Below are 19,904 nucleotides of genomic sequence, written 5' to 3' on the forward strand. Positions count from 1 at the left end.
TAAACCTAACTAACCTAAGGATTTCACACACATCCATGCCCGAGGCAGGATTCGAACCTGCGACCGTAGCGGTCGCGCGGTTCCAGACTGTAGCGCCCAGAACCGCTCGGCCACAGCGGCCGGCGTCTGCAAGTACTTGTTGAGGTGTTTACACTAGAACAAAAAATTGTGCAACTTTATTTCTGCAAGCTGCTCGGGCAAATTAATTTCAGTAAATTGCTGCAAGTACTTGCAGAAGTGTCTCCACTAGAGTCGCATCGTGAGATAGGCAAGTAGAAGTTTAAAATGTCGAAATGAGAGCAGCTGCCACTATTGTTCAATTACATTAGTGCAGTGTCTCTATAGACAAGTTCTGTAGAGTTCGTTGTAATATTTCTCCGGACGTGAATGTATGTCTGAATGGACGGACACTGCTGACGACTACCACGGCTATATAGTTTACTGGAAACAAATGACAGTTTGTGCCGGACCAGGACTCAGTCCCGGATTTCCCTCTTTATATGTGCTGTTGCCTTAATCTCTTCGGCTATCCGAACACACTTCATCGACAGGCTCAAACTTCGATTAGTCCCAGTGTCTGCTACCCATAGCAACAGACTGCTATTATTAAAGAAAATTCGTGATGAAAAACAAAAAAACTGCGAAAAAAGAAGTGTTTGGGTAAGTTTTCCAGAAACACTTCATCAACTTCTTTCTCATGCCGAGTCCGTAATTTGTGAATTTTTTCGTACTTCGGCATCTGTTGTCTCAAAGTCTGCCGCAATATTATCTAGTTCGTTCCGCTTTATAACTCTATTCTTAGTATCTAAGTGTTTTGTGTCTCACAAGACGGGAAAACTCTTTTTGACTGCGGAAGTTTATTTCCTAGTGAACACACACGCATGTACAGTTTCTTACGCTTCGTAGCTGTATAAGGCTCTCTCGCCGAGTTCGTTCTCCTCTTTGCCGCTAGATGGCAAGCGCTGTCACTTTGAGATGTCTCGCATTTCGCTGTGAAACTACGAGTACTTCATGGAGTACAGTAGTCCTACATCTAAATCTATACTTTACAAAACACTGTGAAGTGCACGGCAGAGGGTACGTCTCATTTTGTATGAAAGTAAAATGCATTTTTAAACCGAAATTACACAAATTAGATTTGACATGTGTGTCCAGTGCCCTCAGAACACGAAAGAAGAAGGATCAGTCCCAACAAAACTTAACAAACTATCAGTGGAGGATACCATACAGATGGCCCTGCAAAATCATATAATGTAAAATCAAGTTGTTCAATAAACAAAACCCACTGCTAATGGCACAGAGGAGCCGAAACAAGAAAAAACCGTGATCTGCGTAACAGGCGGAACCTACATCCAGTAAAGAAAAAATGATTGCTTAAATGTCTCCGTGCGCGTTTTACTTACTCTCATCTGGTCTCCATGATCCCTAAAGGAGCGATGCATAGGGTATTGTTGTACGAGTATATTCCTAGATTCATCACTTAAAGTTGGTCTAGAAACTTTCTAAGTTGGTTTTCGCAGGACAGTTTGCATCTATTTCAAGTGTCTACTGTTTCAGTTCCTTTAGCAACACTCTCTCGTGGATGAAACAATCATTTGTGCCGCCACTTTTTGTATCTGTCCAATATCCCCTGTTAGTCGTTTATCGTACAGGACTCACGCATTTGGGCATTATACTAAGATGGGTCGCACAAGCGTTTTGTACGCGAACTCCCTTTACCGACAGAATTTATTTCCCTATTATTCTACCAATGAACTGCAGTCTGCCACCTGTTTTACCTACGATTAGGACTGTGTGATCGTTGGATTTTATATTCCTATAAATCGTTCCAGCTTGGTATCTATAAGAGCCGACCGATTCCAACTGACTTTTTGGTACATACATAGGGTACAACGCTTTTTCGTTTAGTGAAATACACAATTTTACCTTTCTGAACAGTTAAAGCGAGTTTTCAACCTTTGCGGCACTTTTAAGTATTTTCAAGAATACACTGAATATTTGCATAGTTCTTTTCAAGCAGTTTTTCTGCGAAAAGCCTGAGGTTACTATTAATATTGCCTGCAAGGTAATTAACATACATTGTGGTCAGCAAATGTCCCCACACACTTCCCTGGGACACACCTGGCGTTATTTTTCCGTCTCACGATGACTTCCGTCCAAGATAACTTACTCCGCCTTTCCTCCCAAAATATCCTCAATCCACTCACAAATTTTGTTTGATACCCCATACGATTGTCATTTTGAGAAATTTGGAAATTTGTGGTAAGTGCTATGAAACCAAACTGCTGAGGTCATCGGTCCCTAGGCTTACACACTACTTAATCTAACTTAAACCAACTTACGCTAAGGACATCACACACACCCATGCCCAAGGGAGGACTCGCCGACGGGAGGAGCCGCGCGAACCGTGGCAAGGCGCCCTAGACTGCACGGCTACCCCCGCACGCCTGTACTTTTGATAGTAAGCGTAGTTGTGGTACTGAGTCAAATGCTTTTCAGAAAACAAGAGATACTGTATTTACCCATCTGCCTTAATCCAAAGCTTTCAGAAAATTTGACTCGTTCCACATCATTACGAAGTATCGTATTCATGATTCATGGAACTAGTATTAATCTAATCTAATCTAATCATGTGAGAAAAGTGCGAGATGGGTTTCACGTGATCGACGTTTTCGGAATCCATGCTGTTTGCCATGGAGAAGGTCATTCCGCTCGGGATCCCTCAGTACATCTGAGTTCAGAGTACTTTCTGTGGCTTTATAACAAATTTATGTGCTATGATTTTGTAAGAAATTTATTCGAAGATATTGGACACTAGTATTGTGGGTCACTTCTGCTGCCCTTCTTGTAGATGCTGTGTGACCTGTGATTTCTTCCAATCAATGGGTACAATTTTTCGTTCGAGAGAGGGGCAACTAATTCATGCGCAAATTCGGTATAGTATCTGATAGGTTTTGAAGCTTTGCTCACATGAATCTGAAAACATGTAGAGATATTATATTTCAATATTTCTAGGTAATATGTATTTTTGGGTTCCATACAGAAACTTTGATGGTCCGCCCCCTTATTGTACATTAATTTATAACGAAACAATTTTGCTTATAAGTTCAATAATTTCGCACTTTACAGTAATCATTTCATAGTCGCTACATGTACAGGTAATACAGAAAAAGCTTTCCCCTTTTTTTTACTTGTCTAATCGTTGTATAACATGTATTCCATGTATTCGCAGCACAGCTTTAAGCAAGAAGAAACGTGACCATCACCAATATCAAAAACAGAATGAGCGGTTCAGGTCCATGGCGTTCTTGCCATACGTCGGCAATATTTCGTCGAAATTAGGCACAAATTTAAGTGAACGCCATGTCAAAGTAACCTCCCACTCACGTACAAAGCACAGCTTCTCGGTTGGGCAAAAGACGATCAGGGATTGCGGGGGGGGCTAAGATCTACAGAATATCTTGCCAGTGTAGCAAAGCCTACATTGGTCAGACAATGCTCAAAATGCGTGAAAGATGCGCTGGACATGATCGCCACATTCGCCTTTCGCAGACCAGTAATTCAGCTATAGCCGGGCATTTTATCTCCACAGTTTCCAAGGATTATTCTGTCACGGAAATCTTGGCCTAGACAAGATCTTTCTGGGATTCTGTTATTATGGAACCGGTGGAAACCTGTTTAGCTCAAGGTCTTATTCACCGTGATGGTGGCTTTCAACTGGATAAAGCGTGGGACCTGGTGACTTCTTTCATTTCATCAGAAAAAAAGCATTTTATGACGAATGACACGTTTAGCGACAGTTACTTTTATCACTTTTGACGCCAGAATTATAAATCGGCGAGTGCGCATTCCCATAGAGAGCGCGCACGTAGTATCACCATTACGCATTCTGCTGCACGCTATAGATGGAGCAGTACTGGAAGACGGCGCGAAACTCGACGGAAGTCGTTCATGTAGCAGCTGCCTTTGCACATACGTCTCCGCGCCAATTTTTGGTATAAAGTTAGCGAGATGAACCAGCAATGTCCACGGGAAAGAACTCACCTGAAGGTGGCTGAATGGTTGTCAGCCGGAATATGGTAGCAAGAAGTTGACGTCTGGTTGCAATCCCGAAACTCCATGGAATACTCTTTACGCTGGGAAAATTTCAAGAATCACAAACGATATTTATGTTTTCGTATTTAATTCTTTTATTATATTATTCAACTACGGACATACAAATAGTTTCATTAATGATTTCGATATCTTAGTAAGTCATCATTATATGATATGAATACATTACATAGAAATAGTTCGTCAGCTGGGAACGCCAGGCGATCTAACGATGACTTGCAAAGACCTCGAAGCCTGTGATGAATTTATTTGTGTGAACCAAGGATAAACAATACAACAATATTTTGTTTCAAGACAATCGCAGTATGCCCAGTGTGGTAAGATTTGGTGTTTCTTTTGTCTTACCATCGACGGCTCCAGTTGTTACCAGATTCGTCAGCTGTGTGGCTCTTATAATAATTTCGTAATCTACCACATCCTCTAAAGCTGTCGAAAGATGTGGCGTAGTGGCTGGACTGGAGGGCGACGGTTCAAATCAGCGTCCTGCCATCCAGGTTTAGCCTTTCCGTGATTTTTCCGAATGGCTACTGGCAAATTCCAAGATGCTTCCTTTGGAAAGGCACGGTAAATTTTCTTTCCCATCCTTGTAACAATACAAGCTCGTGCGCTGTCTCTAATGATCTCAATGTCGACAGAATGTTAAACCCTGCGACGGTACCTAACGGATACTTCTAAGTGTAGTTGCTCTTCCGAACAGCAAACCAGTTGCATCTTTACCCGCAGTTCCTCGTACTTTATGTACCTGAGCTTTACACGGCTCTGTTTAAAAGTATAGCTCGTTGCAGTTGTACGGTTGAGCCACGCACGTCTGGTTTCATGCCCTGCAACACACTGCAGATAATAACTGTATCTGTGATCCTGCAGTCAAATCCTCTATGAATTGGTTAGAATTGCGAATTAATAAATTACACAGAAATGCAAAATAAAGTTAAACAAATAATTTAATAAGAAGAGTTCTATTCTAACATCTTTAATTGATGTAGACGACAGAGAATTATGCTGAATAATTTTTATTCAAGAAAGGACATCTCAAATACACGGTATGTCGTCCTACGACATGCAGTTAAAATACAGACAGAAAATACACCTGCCAAATGCTGTAGAATGACACTGAGAGTGTTACATGAATGGTGGCAAATTCCCAGACTAAATAGTCGTCAAAGACACACCAAAACTAAGTCAATTTCGAAATACGATACACAAAATATTCACCTCCTCAAAACAGTTCAGAGTTCAAAATGATTATTCACAAATTAAAGCTCACGATGCAAAGAATAGTAACCCATACTCTGTCTATTCTCAGTTCCGTAAATCAAGCGGAAGTAGAGTCCTACTCTAGGGCACTGTCATGTCTGTCGAAATATAAAGCCCCTCAAAAGTTTTGTAGCCGCCGTTCACCATCCAGAATCAGTCACCTATACGACTGAACCACGCAAATTACCATAGGCAGGTCCGCCTGCTTCCAGCACTCAACACAGAGTGTCCAGAAACGCTCCCTTGACCGCTTTACTCGTCACTCGAGTCATAGTCACCAATTGACTCCATTAGTGTTCCGCTACTATCTGCTTTTCCATTAGTTGAAGACCATGCCCACCAAAAATAGATCGTCTTTAAGCTCTACAGACATGATGTGGTTCTAGCTGACCACTTCCCAACCAAACTAAATATAATATAACAATATTTAATTAAGAAATGTCATAAACATCAGTTTCACTCAGTTCACTTACAAAAAAAATGGCTCTAAGTACTATGGGACTTAATATCTGAGGTCAACAGTCCCCTAGACTTAGAACCACTTAAACCAAACCAACCTAGGGACATCACACACATCCATGCCTGAGGCAGGATTCGAATCTATTAGTTGGTTCATAAATAAATAATCTAGTATTCTTGTGCAAGTGTGCACACGATTAATGACGACAGATTGCCCTCAAATATTGTTTAAACAATTATTTATGACTTCCTGACAGAAGTATTTTTTGGTTCTCTTTTAAATTGTGGTGTTCGCTAACACATGTGATTGACCACTTTTAAATTAGCATAGTTTTTTAATAGCATTCGGAATCAACATTTAAATAAAGTTACTGGCAAAATAGTAAACTGTTGGTTAAATAACTACAAAAGTATGACAATGTCAGGCGCTGCTGCTGTGTTCATTTACTGTGTAACTGTGGCGGATACGATGTTCTGTCACACATTTGCATAATGAAACATATAAAAGACGTCATAAATAAGTAAATAAAATAAATACAGATATGTAGCTTTCAAGGATGGTAACTATAGTGTAATGCTATCGTCAGACATATTGTTTGTTGAAATCGCATGAAGCGTTTAAAAGTTGTTAAATCAGAGGTTCCCCATATAAATGTTTATTCAGTGTGAAATATTAACTTCTGTAGTGTTAAAGGTATTGAAATATTGTAGTGTCACTAGATGCGCCTCATTTTTCTGCAATCGCCGATGTAGTCAGATTTGCATTAATATTCGAAAGTGCGTTCAGCCATGCAGCAAATTCACCTTACCTTGTACCAATTCTAGTTGGCCAATTAGCTTGCCTACTTACACATAACGCTACAACTCTAGTCCTCCTTCCTTTGTTCTATCATGTATTTCTTCGATGGAGCCTACATAAACCCTCATTTCATGACCTGCGAGATCTATTTATGATATATATTAGATATAACGTTAATTCAGGTTGTTTCAGACTTCAGTCAGGCTTTCATTCAGGCTTTCCTACTGATGTTCAACAGCCTTTTATAATTTGTAATTTGGAAACTTCTTCCCATATGTTGTCTACATCCTGTACTCGTACAACCATTCTGTGTATTCTCGTACTGGAGATACATTTTACTTGAAAGTAATTCATTCGTGTCCAAAGGAATTTTGCATAGTATTTCTAAATAACACAGGCGCTGCAATATCATATTTACCCCCGACGTCGGGAAAGCGATTTCCAATTAAAATGTCTCACCTGTACAGAGGTATACATAATGAACGTACGAGTATAGGAATTAGACGCATGGGACCCTTAATCAGATGAATGGAATGTAGTTGCTGACGAGTAGCGAGCTTCCCGTCCACAACCACATACCACAACGAATGCACAGCCGTAGGTAGAAAAGGCGTGTATTCTGCTCGCCACACCGTGTTCCAGCCAACTTCGGGGTGCCGGTATGCGACCGTATTGATGGGTAGTTGCTGTTGGTAAAGGCGATAATAGTCTTTCGGGCTGGGCATCTGTGTGGACGAAAGATCCAATTGTAAGTATCTGAGGTGAATCGAGAACTCTCTGATGCGAGCGAGTTCCGATGAAATGTACCCCAACAGAAAACGGTGGTTGTGGAGAGCGCGGTGCCACTGCGGCTATCAGGGTCCCCATCGGATTGGCGCGGGCAGGAGTCCACATGCTATGCATAGTGTCGAGAAAGAGCGATCGCGCACAAATGTAGACACGAATTAAACCGATACCGCCAGCCCGCTACGGCAGCGTCAGTCTGGCGTATCGGACTTGTAAAAACGAGAACGGCGTTCAGAAAATGTCCATATGCTGCTTGAAATCTGTGGGCCTTCGTAAACGTCAAGTGAAGGACGTGCGCAAAATAGTTCAGTTTGGAGACAAGATAGGTGTCAACGTAACGTGTTCGTAGGAGCATGTCCATTCGACGCAATTTGTTGCCATGTATCAGAACACTTTCTGGTGTAGTAGTGTATTAGCCCCCACCCCCACCTCTTCCGACATCAATGTATTGTGTCTTTTTCATGTTGACGGCGCTCCGACAGCCCCGTACTGGCGTACCCACTGAAGCGTCGTGTGTATTTCATCCCCTGATCTGCCCAGGAACACCACATCATCGGGGCAAATGCACCACAACTAGGGGCCACGTCCTGCGTATAGATGCCTGCTAATAGCCGCCTTAACACATGCAAAGCTGATTCGAGCGCTGCCGCAAATAATATGCCCGACAAGGGACATCCTTGTCGCGCTGACCGTCCTACAACAATGTGACCAGACTGGTAATCGTTCACCATCACGCGGGAACGCGCCCCGTGGATCAATCGACTCTGGAGAGACGCCCATGCATTCCAAAGCTGGGCATAGGAATTAATAGGTTTGAATGCGTTGTCGAAATGGCGACAAGGGCGCCTCGTATTTTGCAGGCCACCGTCAATGCTATTACATCGCCGAATGCTCCTAATGCTGTACGAATATTGCTGACACGGCCTAAACATGTCTGATCGGTGTGGATTGCTTTATCGATAGAGGTGTGGAGATGTGCGCGGAAAACGCGAGCGAAGATCTTGTAGACGGTGTCGAGGAGCGTGAGTGGACGAAAGTCCTGCACCTACAACCACCATTCGGTTTCGGTACTGGGATCAGGATGCCTTCCGTGAATTCCATGAGGACAGTGAAATCAGGACTGACCATTTCTTGAAACATCTGGAGCCTCTTCGCGCCTATAAGGTCATAAAAGTGCAGTAGAATCCCTGAGGTAAACCATCTGGCCCTGGCGATTTGTTCGGTGTTCCTCGTGACAAGGTCGATGTCAGCTCTTCGGATGTGATGGGCAACAACAGAGTATCCTCGGTGCTACGTTTTTAGGGGCGAGAAAATAGAGCAGCACCTCTTCATAATCACGTACGTTCCGCGGATCTTCCATGAACAAGGTACCGTAGTACCGGCCTAACGTGTGTGCTATATCAGTTGGCGTCACGGCGCGACCGCCCACCTCGTTGTGTATCACTGTGATGAGCAGACGTTTGCGGCGGTGCCTCTCACGAACAACGTGACAGACTGACGCCATTTCGTTGGGGATGCCGTCTTGCACTGTCGCACGCATGCGGACACCTTCTAGCTTCTCTGCCCTGAGGCGTTGAACGCGGGCTTTGATGTGTTGTACGGACATCTGACGCTTGGGCGACGGCGGTTGAATCACCAGCTCACGTGCCGCTATATAGTAAATTTCCGATGTTGTCCTTAGCCAGCTCGATCTGTCACGTCCGTACGCCATCATGGTCTTTCGGAGTGAAGGTTTGACACGTTCCAGCCACTACAGCAACGTAACAATTTTCGCTGTCGTCATTCCATTCTACAGCTGATGGCTGTCCTTATTCGCAATTGCGAATACATTTAATGTATTTCATAACGACTGTAGTCGCTGCAGTGCCTGTTTCTTTGGACATGCATGCGTGCATGTACAAACGAATTTTCATCATAATCAGTATAACACAGGCACTGCGCTATCGTAATCTACAAAGTTTCCAAGTCGCAATCATCCTCGCAGTAGGAAGGAACACGCTTCCAAAGCCGATGAGTTTCTCGAGCAGGCTAGCAACTATGGGCTAAAGCACGCGCTTTACAGACGCAGCAAAAGCATCTCGCAAACTTACAGATACCTGAAATGTGCCGGGCGTAAGCAAATGTGTGTTACCCACCAAAAACAAAGAGGAAATGAAATGGATCGCCTCCCTCTACAAAGTTGTCATTAATTCACTTCTCTTTTAGTCTTTATGTTACCAGAAGGTTCATGAGAAACGACTTCTAAGTCAAGTTCAAATAGGAAAATAATTAATGTTCTTTCTAATGAAGGGCTTGATGACAGCAAGTCTGTAAACACAAAGAAATCAAACAAGTAGCCGGGAGTGGTGTTTACAGTCAGCGACCCCCAGCAACATCTGCGGAAACGAATGCGACGGTACAGATGGCCAGACGTTATCAGAATGTTTATAGACTATTCACAATCTGTAGTTGTATTATGTTGAACTACTAGGATTCATGAACAGTGTACGTTGTCAACCAGATTACCACTGAAATTTCCGCAATAATGTCTATACTACGTCGACACACCACATTCTCATTTTATAGTAGTTGATGCTGACCAATACTTTTTTCACTGCTTTATTCGGTAGCTAATGATAACGGCCTACTTATTGTTAAAAATTTGTTTCTTTATGCTTTGCTGGCGTAGCCCATCATGGCAACATCATTTAGAAGGACTTCATGCTTAGTTTTTGTTTTGACGACGGCAGTTGTCGAAAAGAGATGATGTATAAATGGTATACCGGTACATGAGTGATGTTTAGCACCTGAAGATTTTCATCACTGGGATTAGCTGAGAAAAGCTGATGGACAAAAACTGTTTTGTTTATAACGCACCATTGCATTTAACAATATTGTGCGCGCTTAAACTGTCCACATAAGTTTCAGTGTTTTTTTTTTTGTTTTTTTTTTTTTTTTTTTTTTTTTTTTTTTTTTTTTTTTTTTTGCTTTCTGAAGGTGAAAAAATGGCTAAAATCTGTTGTCGAATGCTTTACTGTTGAGAAACGTCCTGGCTGGTTGTAGAAGTGTCATCTCCTTCGCTTGAAACCCGCCTTGACGAAAACACTCGCGAAGACTCATGTGTTACAGTTGACATGTAGTAAAATAGCAAAATAATTGTCCATAATGAATGGTACAATTAAATATTTCTCATAGTGGAATTAGCTCTTTTACCGCTGTTTGCAAAACACCACAAAAGGTGAGTTTCAAAGTACGTCTTTTGAAGATAGCAACAAATTGAATAATCTGTCGTAGTGAATGTAAACCACAGTTGTTGTACTGTAAATGTGATTAAAATTACAACAGAACTAATTTTTGTGTAAATATGTTAACTTTAGTGAGGTAGCCTTCTTCATGATAACTTTTTATTTGCCAAGATCGCGAGAAAGGATACATCGATTTCTAGTTTCAAAATGTAAAAAGGCCATTTTCAGATCACATAATTGAAAGCAGTATCTACATCGACTATTTAAACACGACGTTTCGTCACATGAGCAGCCAGTTCATTGCAGTATTTATTTACTGCTCTGAATTTTACTGACCAGTAGTTTGAATGAATAGGTGTTGCACTTTTGATTCATGCATTTTTACCTGCGGTAGCACCGTCACAAAACAATGAAGGTCCGATGACAGTGTTTATCACACACACATCAAAACTAATGTCCACAAATTACTTACATTGTCTTAAAGGACAGTTAAATTAAGCCACTTGGTGAATTACGGTTCTAGAAGCCTTTTACGAAATTAGGTAAATTACATCTGATGCTTGTATTCTCCCCAAAAACGAAAAAAATCGTGATATTTGGCGGACTACAAGTCTATTCGCTTCTGCTGAAATGAGGAATCTTTATCTTGAGAACTGGTAGCCAAGACATCCAGCAAGATTTGGGTAGCAGATTTTGAGAGCCATCCATAAATAGGTTCCTGCTGTTGAAAAAACTGGGGAATATCACAAGATTTGTTTGGCAAATCTGTGATCGTCGACTTTATTTATTTATTTAATCGTGTCAGAAACACACACTATAGCTTACAAGATATACAAAATGTTCCAAAACATGCTACAATAAGCATTACAATTACAATTAAAAGCGGCCTGACCAATATGCAGCAACTTCGCATGCTTCCTTGGTGGCATCGATGACATTCTGTGGCGTGCATGACGTTGGGCATAGGCTGCAGACAAGAAGATGACTCATTGTCTGTTCTTCACTACATTCACATACTATGGAGTCGCATGCAAATCCCCACTTTTTAAAGTTGGTCTTCGTTCTTCCAACTCCAGAACGCAGCCTGTTGAGGGTCTTCCATATTGACCAGCTTTCTTCGTGATCTGATGGGAGGCTCTCGGTCGGGGTGAAGCTGATTCCTGCACGTGGTGCCCCTGCATAGGTACTTGGAATCGATTTCCAATACTGAACTGAGCATCAGCATTCCAGAAACAAGCATACATTCAATATAAGATGAGCAGCGTGGTATCCAAAAATCGAGAAACGCTCGTACCAGAGCCAATCATTACAATCATCTCTGTAAACATTGAAGGTTTATCAACGTGTAAATAAGAGCTATTACACAATCTTTGTTATACACACAAATGAGATCTATTATGCATCCAAGAAACACATAGATACATTCATCAACGACGCCCTAAGATTCCAGGAATGAAATTGGTGGCTGAAAGACCTCATAGCCAATATGGCAGTGCCATCCTTGCCAAACGCGATCTCCGTATTCTCACGACTTCCATCACAGAGCAAAATAATATTCAAATCATTACTGTAGAAGTTATAACCTTGTAATTTCCTCTGTCTACAAGCCTCCTAATGAAGCATTCTTTTTTAATCCTCCTGCAAACTTCAAGTCTGCAGCCATCTGTAATTATTGGTGGCTTCAACAACCATAGCACTGTTTGGAGCTACTCTCAGGATGATCCAAATGGAGATGCCGTACTAGAATGGGCAGAACTGCATCAGCTATCTTTGATCCACGATAATAAACTTCCTCCGTCTTTCAATAGTGGTAGACGGCAACGCGGATACAACCCAAATCTTATTTTTGTGAGTGAGAAATTGGCTGACCGATGTATCAAATCGTCGACTTAGTTTCGGAATTAGAGCTGAATTGTCCTTTCAGATTCTTGTGATATTTTCTTGTAATTTTCATGAAACATTCCAAACGTAATAATTGACTAACTTTTGCAAAAACGTTGACCACAAAGTAAGTTTTGCGACGAATCTTTTGATTTTATCCTTAGCTGTTATAAGGTTTTCTTCTTTACCTTGGAGACTCTTGTTTCAAATATTTAGGTGGTTAAAAAGATCCGCGAGAAATACTAATTTTAATGCCGAGCAGGGTCACAAAAGTAATTCACATATCGAGATTTAGAATCTTGTAAGAACATTAACAATTCACCTTTTAGTTCCAGAACTCGTGTCAATATCTTTCCTTTGGAAAGCCACCTGACCTCTATGTGATAAAAGAGATTTTTATAGAGCAAACCCATGTCATCTCAAATGATCCTAATCAGTCGAGATTGCAACGCTTTACCTTTAATAGAGTTTACAGCTTTGATCACCTCTTCAAACACCTAATTTAAATCAAAAGTTAAAATCGTGGCTGCCAGAACTTGTCGATGAAGAAAGCAATGTATCCACGAAAAATTTGGCATTACTGATTTTAATTTCGCGAGGAGCCCACTTTTACTGTCAGTCATAGCTTTAGCACTAACACTACAAATGGCGATACATTTTGTCCAATCAATCTCGTAGTTGGGAGTGGTTTCTAAAAACATGTCATACAAACAGTGGCCAATAGTGTTCGCAGGGACTGCTTTGCAAAATAAAATGTCTTCACTGATATTTTCATCTGCCTCAAAGCGCAAAAAAACTATAAATTGAGAACAATCTGAAACTTCAGTATATTCATCAAACTGCAAAGCAAAATGTAGGCTCTTCTTTAATTTTGCGACTAACTGTTCTCGAATGTCACCGGCCATATCGTTTATTCTGCATTCAGGAGTGTTATAACAAAGCGGTATGCTTTTTAGCTTGTTTGCCTGTTGCTTACCTAACATAACTTCAACCATATCCAGGGCTGCTGGCAAAAAGAAAAGATTCTCTGCATCTGTACGCAGCTTCCCTGTTTTAGCGCCTCGGAATGCGACTCGGTAGCTAGTTAGTAAAGCTTTATCGTTGACACTAGATGCCTAAAATCAGATAAAAAATATTGTTAAATCACAAGAACGAATAAAAATTCGGAAATGGTAATACTATTTTAAATCAACAAATAACATTACTATTTTATTACCTGAATCACAGTAGTTTGCTGCTGGTTAGGTGTTTTCAGTTTCCTTTCGAAGAAATCCCAACAGTTTATCAGCGTCCTTGGAATGTTTAGCTGAGAGATTTCATACTCTCAAGTGACAATACGAAGTCTAGTTTTTTCGATTTTGTTTCGCTTCCGCCACTGCCACTTGTACCAAACGCGGAGGGCTGCCCAGATCATTTACATCTACAACTACATCTGCATCTACATGAATACTCTGCAAATCACATTTAAGTGGCTGGCAGAGGGTTCATCGAACCACCTTCACAATTCTCTATTACTCCAATCTCTTATAGCGCGCGGAAAGAACGAATACCTATATCTTTCCGCATGAGCTCTAATTTACCTTATTTTATCTTGGTGATCGTTCCTCCCTATGTAAGTCGGTGTCAACAAAGTATTTTCGCATTCGGAGGAGAAAGTTGGTGATTGGAATTTCGTGAGAAGATTCCGTCGCAACGAAAAACGCCTTTCTTTTAATGATGTCCATCCCAAAACCTGTATCATTTCTGTGACACTCTCTCCCATATTTCGCGCTAATACAAAGCGTGCTGCCTTTCTTTGAGCTTTTTCGATGTACTCAGTCAGTCCTGTCTGTTAAGGATCCCACACCGCGCAACAGTATTCTAAAAGAGGACGGACAAGCGGAGTGTAGGTAGTCTCCTTAGTAGGTCTGTTACGTTTTGTAGGTGTCTTGCCAACAAAACGCAGTCTTTGGTTATCCCCACAACATTTTCTATGTGTTCCTTCCAATTTAAATTGTTCGTAATTGTAATACCTAGGTATTTAGTTGAATTTACGGCTTTTAAATTAGACTGATTTATCGTGTAACCGAAGTTTAACGCGTTCCTTTTAGCACTCATGTGGATGACCTCACACTTTTCGTTATTTAAGGTCAACTGCCACTTATCGCACCATTCCGATATTTCTTCTAAAACGTTTTGCAGTTTGTTTTGGTCTTCTGATGACTTTATTAGTCGATAAACGACAGCGTCATCTGCAAACAACCGAAAACGGCTGCTCAGATTGTCTCCCAAATCGTTTATATAGGTAAGGAACAGCAAAGGGACTATAACACTGCCTTGGGGAACGCCAGAAATCACTTCTGTTTTACTCGATGACTTTCCGTCAGTTACAACGAACTGTGACTTCTCTGACAGGAAATCACAGAGCCAGTCACATAGCTGAGACTTTATTCCATAAGCACGCAATTTCACTACGAGCCCCTTGTGTGGGACAGTGTCAAAAGCCTTCCGGAAATCCAGAAATACGGAATCAATCTGAAATCCCTTGTCAATTGCACTCAGCACTTCATGTGAATAAAAAGATAGGCTTTCAGGAAGGCGTCAAGTGCATTTTTATCTGCTTTTTTGAATAGGTATATTTTTCGCTTATTTTTCGAGGATTCGGGGATTTCAATATTCAATCTTGCTACGACGGCCCTGTGTTCACTAATCGGTTTTGATGCTCGTTATTAACTCAGGATTATTTGTTGCTAGGAGGTCAAGCGTGTTTTCATAACCGTTTACTATTCACGTGGGCTCATGAACTAATTGCTCTAGATAATTTTCAGCGAATGAGTTTAGTACAATTTCGGATGATATTTTATGCGTACCTCCGGAATTAAACATGTATTTTCGGCAACATATCGAGGGTAGATTAAAGTCACCACCAACTATTATCGAATGATTCGGGTACGTGTTTGAAATCAAACTCAAGTTTTCTTTGAACCTTTCAGCAACTGTATCATCTGAATTGGGAGGTCGGTAAAAGGATCCAATTATTATTTTATTCCGGTTGCCAACAATGGCCTCTGCCCATTCTAACTCACAGGAAGTATCTATTTAAATTTCGCGACAAGTTAAACTACTTCTGACAGCAACAAACACGCCTCCGCCAACCGTTTTTAGCCTATTCTTTCGGAACACCGTTAGGTTCTTCGCAAAAATTTCGGCTGAGCTTGTATCCGGCTTTAGAGAGCTTTCAGTGCCTATAACGATTTGAGCATCAGTGCTTTCTTTTGTCCATCTTATGCTCGCTCAGGGAGAAGCGCGAAGACAATACTCACGTCCCTACTTGCTGGAGTACTTGGACAACGGAGTATAGTGACTGAAAACGCACGACTATGCCCCCGCTGACCCCTCCTCATCCCCACGCCTCTACCGCGGCAAAGAATATAATTATATCCCTGCCTGCAGAGCACTGCGACCTCTTTTCACACTGTACTTGATTTCTCGATCAGTACAGTATCAATAGAAAGAAAATTAAATACGCTCCCTTTGACGTCGCTAATATTTATTATTATGGTTCTGTGGGTCGCCAAAATATTTTTACTTAGAAAGGGGTTGCGTATTCAAAAAGGTTAAAAAACGCTGCATTATGACATTTCAAGTTTGTTACTTGGAGATGAAACCTTATCTGACATCCTTCGTGGTTAGTTAACAGCAACAACAGCTTCTGGGCAGTTGTCCCGATCCATTGAAAAAGTTTTCGATAAGTAATTTAAAGTTGAGATTTGCTATCTGATACTGGCTAAAAATGTATATCATCTCTCATTGTGGTTAGTCAGTAATGACGATTAGAGTTGTGGTCGTGTCTCACAACATATGAATAACTCAAATTTTTAGTGTCACTTCATGTTACATAACAAGTACGATAGGTGTTTTTCTAACTGCACATAGATCAAAGTGAAATTACTAGTGATACGTTGTTGTCGGTGAGGTTTCGACAGAGTGCTTCACACTGTTAATCAAATTTTTTCTATGTGGGTAGTTTATTAATCAGCACCAGCCAAGTGCGCGTCGGTTAATAGATTGTTGGAAAATCTTTTAGACAAGAAAAATTCAAGGATGCTTCATGTGTTAGAGTCATCGTCGTTATTTGTATCGGGTATTAATGAGAATGGTAACACTTTACAAATGTCACCTGTTGTAATAAATATGAGCTTGCAAGCGTTAAGGACTGATATTTGCGTATCGTGGTATTAATTTATATTTGGAGGTATCGCCGTACAGAGTAGCGTTTTCTTGTGGCCTCTTGTGGTAACTATTTTGTATAGTCAAGCGTCTGTACTGAAACGAGATTAGAAGATCTGCAAGACAATTACGTTATGTGAGCTGCATCAAATCAGGCGAAACACAGTTGATGTCGTTCGGATACGTTTGAGAATGACATAAACATTGAAGTTGTGGTCGTAGTTATGGAAACTCAAAGATTAAGCGCTTCCACCTACAGATTAGCCGCCCCTTGTTCACTCACATTTCCCTGTCAGAAGGCACTAATGACATGAATGTTTGTTGGGAAAACGGTTCCCGCTGATTAGAAAATCGTAACGCTTCTAGAGTCATATTTGTAGGTAATCCAGAACTGATCCTAAGGAGAGAGGTACTCTATTGAATGTACCGCGGATGACGTTGGCTGTATATGCTCTCTACTCCATGCGGCGAAGACACACGACTTGTCGTTTCACAGACATGTCATCTTCCTGCGCTCGCCACTCTTGTGATATCACGTTTCTCCCTGAATGCAGGAAGGACAGGCCGCTGCTGAGACTATGTCACGGTCCTGTCCCTTCAGGTGTACAGCAACAAATGCCAGTTATCAGCGTACGTTGTAGCCCTTGACGACCTTGACTGCGTGTATGTCAGACCTTTGGTTGGGCGTTGTTGCCACAGACTGTGCGTAACAAAATAACAAGCATTTAACCACGTGCTCAAGCGTGTCTTATAATGTACAACTGACCTTCATACCAGTTCGTCCAGGAAATATTGTCTTGACACTAATCACTGAAGTTAGATTTCCACAACGTTCTCTGTCTCAAAATTCGATATTTTAATTTGATTTTATCCTAGTTTATGAAAACTACGGAAGAAACAAAAAAAACACTACCGATAGTTCAATGCTCTACATCTAAATGTATCCTCCGCAAGCCACTGCACAGTATTTCTGCTTTCTGTATGTTGTCTTCATTTTCAGCAACAGGATGAGCCACGAGGAGATTGAATGGAAGATATTGATCCGGTCACTGAAGTTACGTGTTACCAGAACTTCATACGATTTTCTGATACACCATCTGCTAGAATCTAACTGTGAATATATTGTATATGAAACCTAGTAGTCAAGGGAAGGCAGGATTCGGTTACGATTGTGGACAGGGCGGCAATCAGTTACTATTGGTTGCCTTTTACAGCTACACACAATTTATTTTAAACCAGTAATTCTACACGCAACAATAAATAAAAATACCACACGTTATTAAGGAAGGAATAAACAACTGTGTATATAATATTGTTTTCAGTGAGTTACAATTTATCAAATCACCTTTAAATACAGACACAGCAGATAATGTTTTAAAAGCAAGCCACTGTGATCTGGGCAGAAGGCCTTACACGCCAGGAATGGCAATAAATTAAGAATTGTTTAAAACTCGCTGAAACTTACAAATTACAGGTATAGAAATATTAAAGGCAGGTCGCCACAAACACAGCAGAAGGCGTCAGACGCCAGGAATGGCAGTAAATAAGGTTTTAAAGGCTTATTGCGTAAATAAAAATACCAAATTAGAGTTTTAAGGCAAATGACCAAAATCACGGCTGAAGGCCGTACACGCCAGGAACGGCAATAATACAAAAAAACTTAGAAACCTGCTGTAAAACAGCAAATACAATAGTAAAGGTTAATTAAAAAAACAAGCAACTCATCACCAAACGGGTGAAATAAGATGATGATAAACTTTGTAACACAACCCTTAACATCCACTGAACACTACACGGCTCGATTTATTCCAGAAGGCGACCAGAACTATTAACTAGACCTACACTCATGCTCATAAATTAAGGATAATTGCACAGTGTGGTGGTACACAACGTGGCACTACACAAAACTGGCGCTAATAGCATAGGCACATAGAGCACACACACGACACAGGTCTGTAAGTCCACAGTACTGGTGATAAGTTGAGAAAACCGCCCGGAAACACACGTGCTACAAAACGCCACTGTTTCCTGCGCATGTACCCTGACATCAGTATGGGATAAGATCACCATGCACACGTACACAGGCCGCACAACGGGTTGGTGTACTCTGGATCAGGTGGTCGAGCCTCCCATTCTTGCACCAGAACCTGTCGGAGCTCCTGAAGTGTCCTAGGGGTTTGAAGACGTGCGGCGATACGTCGGCCGAGAGCATCCCAGACGTGCTCGATGAGGTTTAGGTCTGGAGAACAGGCAGGCCACTCCATTCGCCTGATATCTTCTGTTTCAAGGTACTCCTCCACCATGGCAGCTCGGCGGGGCCGTGCGTTATCATCCATCAGGAGGAAGGTGGGACCCACTACACCCCTGTAAAGGCGGACATACTGGTGCAATATGACGTCCCGATACACCTGACCTGTTACAGTTCCTCTATCAAAGACATGCAACGGTGTATGTGCACCAATCATAATCCCACTACACACCATCAAACCACGACCTCCATACAGGTCCCTTTCAAGAACATTAAGAGGTTGGTATCTGGTTCCTGGTTCAAGCCAGATGAAAACCCGGCGAGAATCACTGTTCAGACTGTACCTGGACTCGTTCGTGAACATAACCTGGGCCACTGTTCCAATGACCATGTACTGTGTTCTTGACACCAGGCTTTACGGGCTCTCCTGTGACCAGGGGTCAGTGGAATGCACCTTGCTGGTCTCCGGGGGAATAAACCATGCCTGTTCAGTCGTCTGTAGATTGTGTGTCTGGAGACAACTGTTCCAGTGGCTGCGGTAAGGTCCCGAGCAAGGCTACCTGCAGTATTCCGTGGCCGTCTGCGGGCACTGAAGGTGAGATATCGGTCTCCTTGTGGTGTTGTACACTGTGGACGTCCCGTCCGCCTGGATACGTTTCCTGTCTGTTGGATCGTTCCCATAAGCTTTACATCACACTTTGTGGCACACGGAGGGTCCATGCTACGACCTGCTGTGTTTGACCAGCCTTCAATCGCCCTAGTTTCTACCCCTCATAACGTCATCAATATGTTTTCTTTGAGCCATTTTCAACACACAGTCACCATAAGCACATCTGAAAATGTCTGCACACTTACTCGCTGCACCGTACTCTGACATGCACCAACACACCTCTGCGTATGTGGACTGCTGCCAGCGCCACTGTGCGGCGAC

The 19,904-nt window shown here is 41.8% G+C and overlaps 1 protein-coding gene across 1 annotated transcript in view; it reads left to right on the forward strand.

The window, feature by feature from the left end:
- Positions 1-19,904, forward strand: part of LOC126456087 (protein phosphatase PHLPP-like protein) — a 414,974-nt gene that overhangs the window by 185,562 nt on the left and 209,508 nt on the right. The window lies entirely within an intron of this gene.

The sequence above is a fragment of the Schistocerca serialis genome, chromosome 2 (assembly GCF_023864345.2).
Source record: "Schistocerca serialis cubense isolate TAMUIC-IGC-003099 chromosome 2, iqSchSeri2.2, whole genome shotgun sequence".
Lineage (NCBI taxonomy): Eukaryota > Metazoa > Arthropoda > Insecta > Orthoptera > Acrididae > Schistocerca > Schistocerca serialis.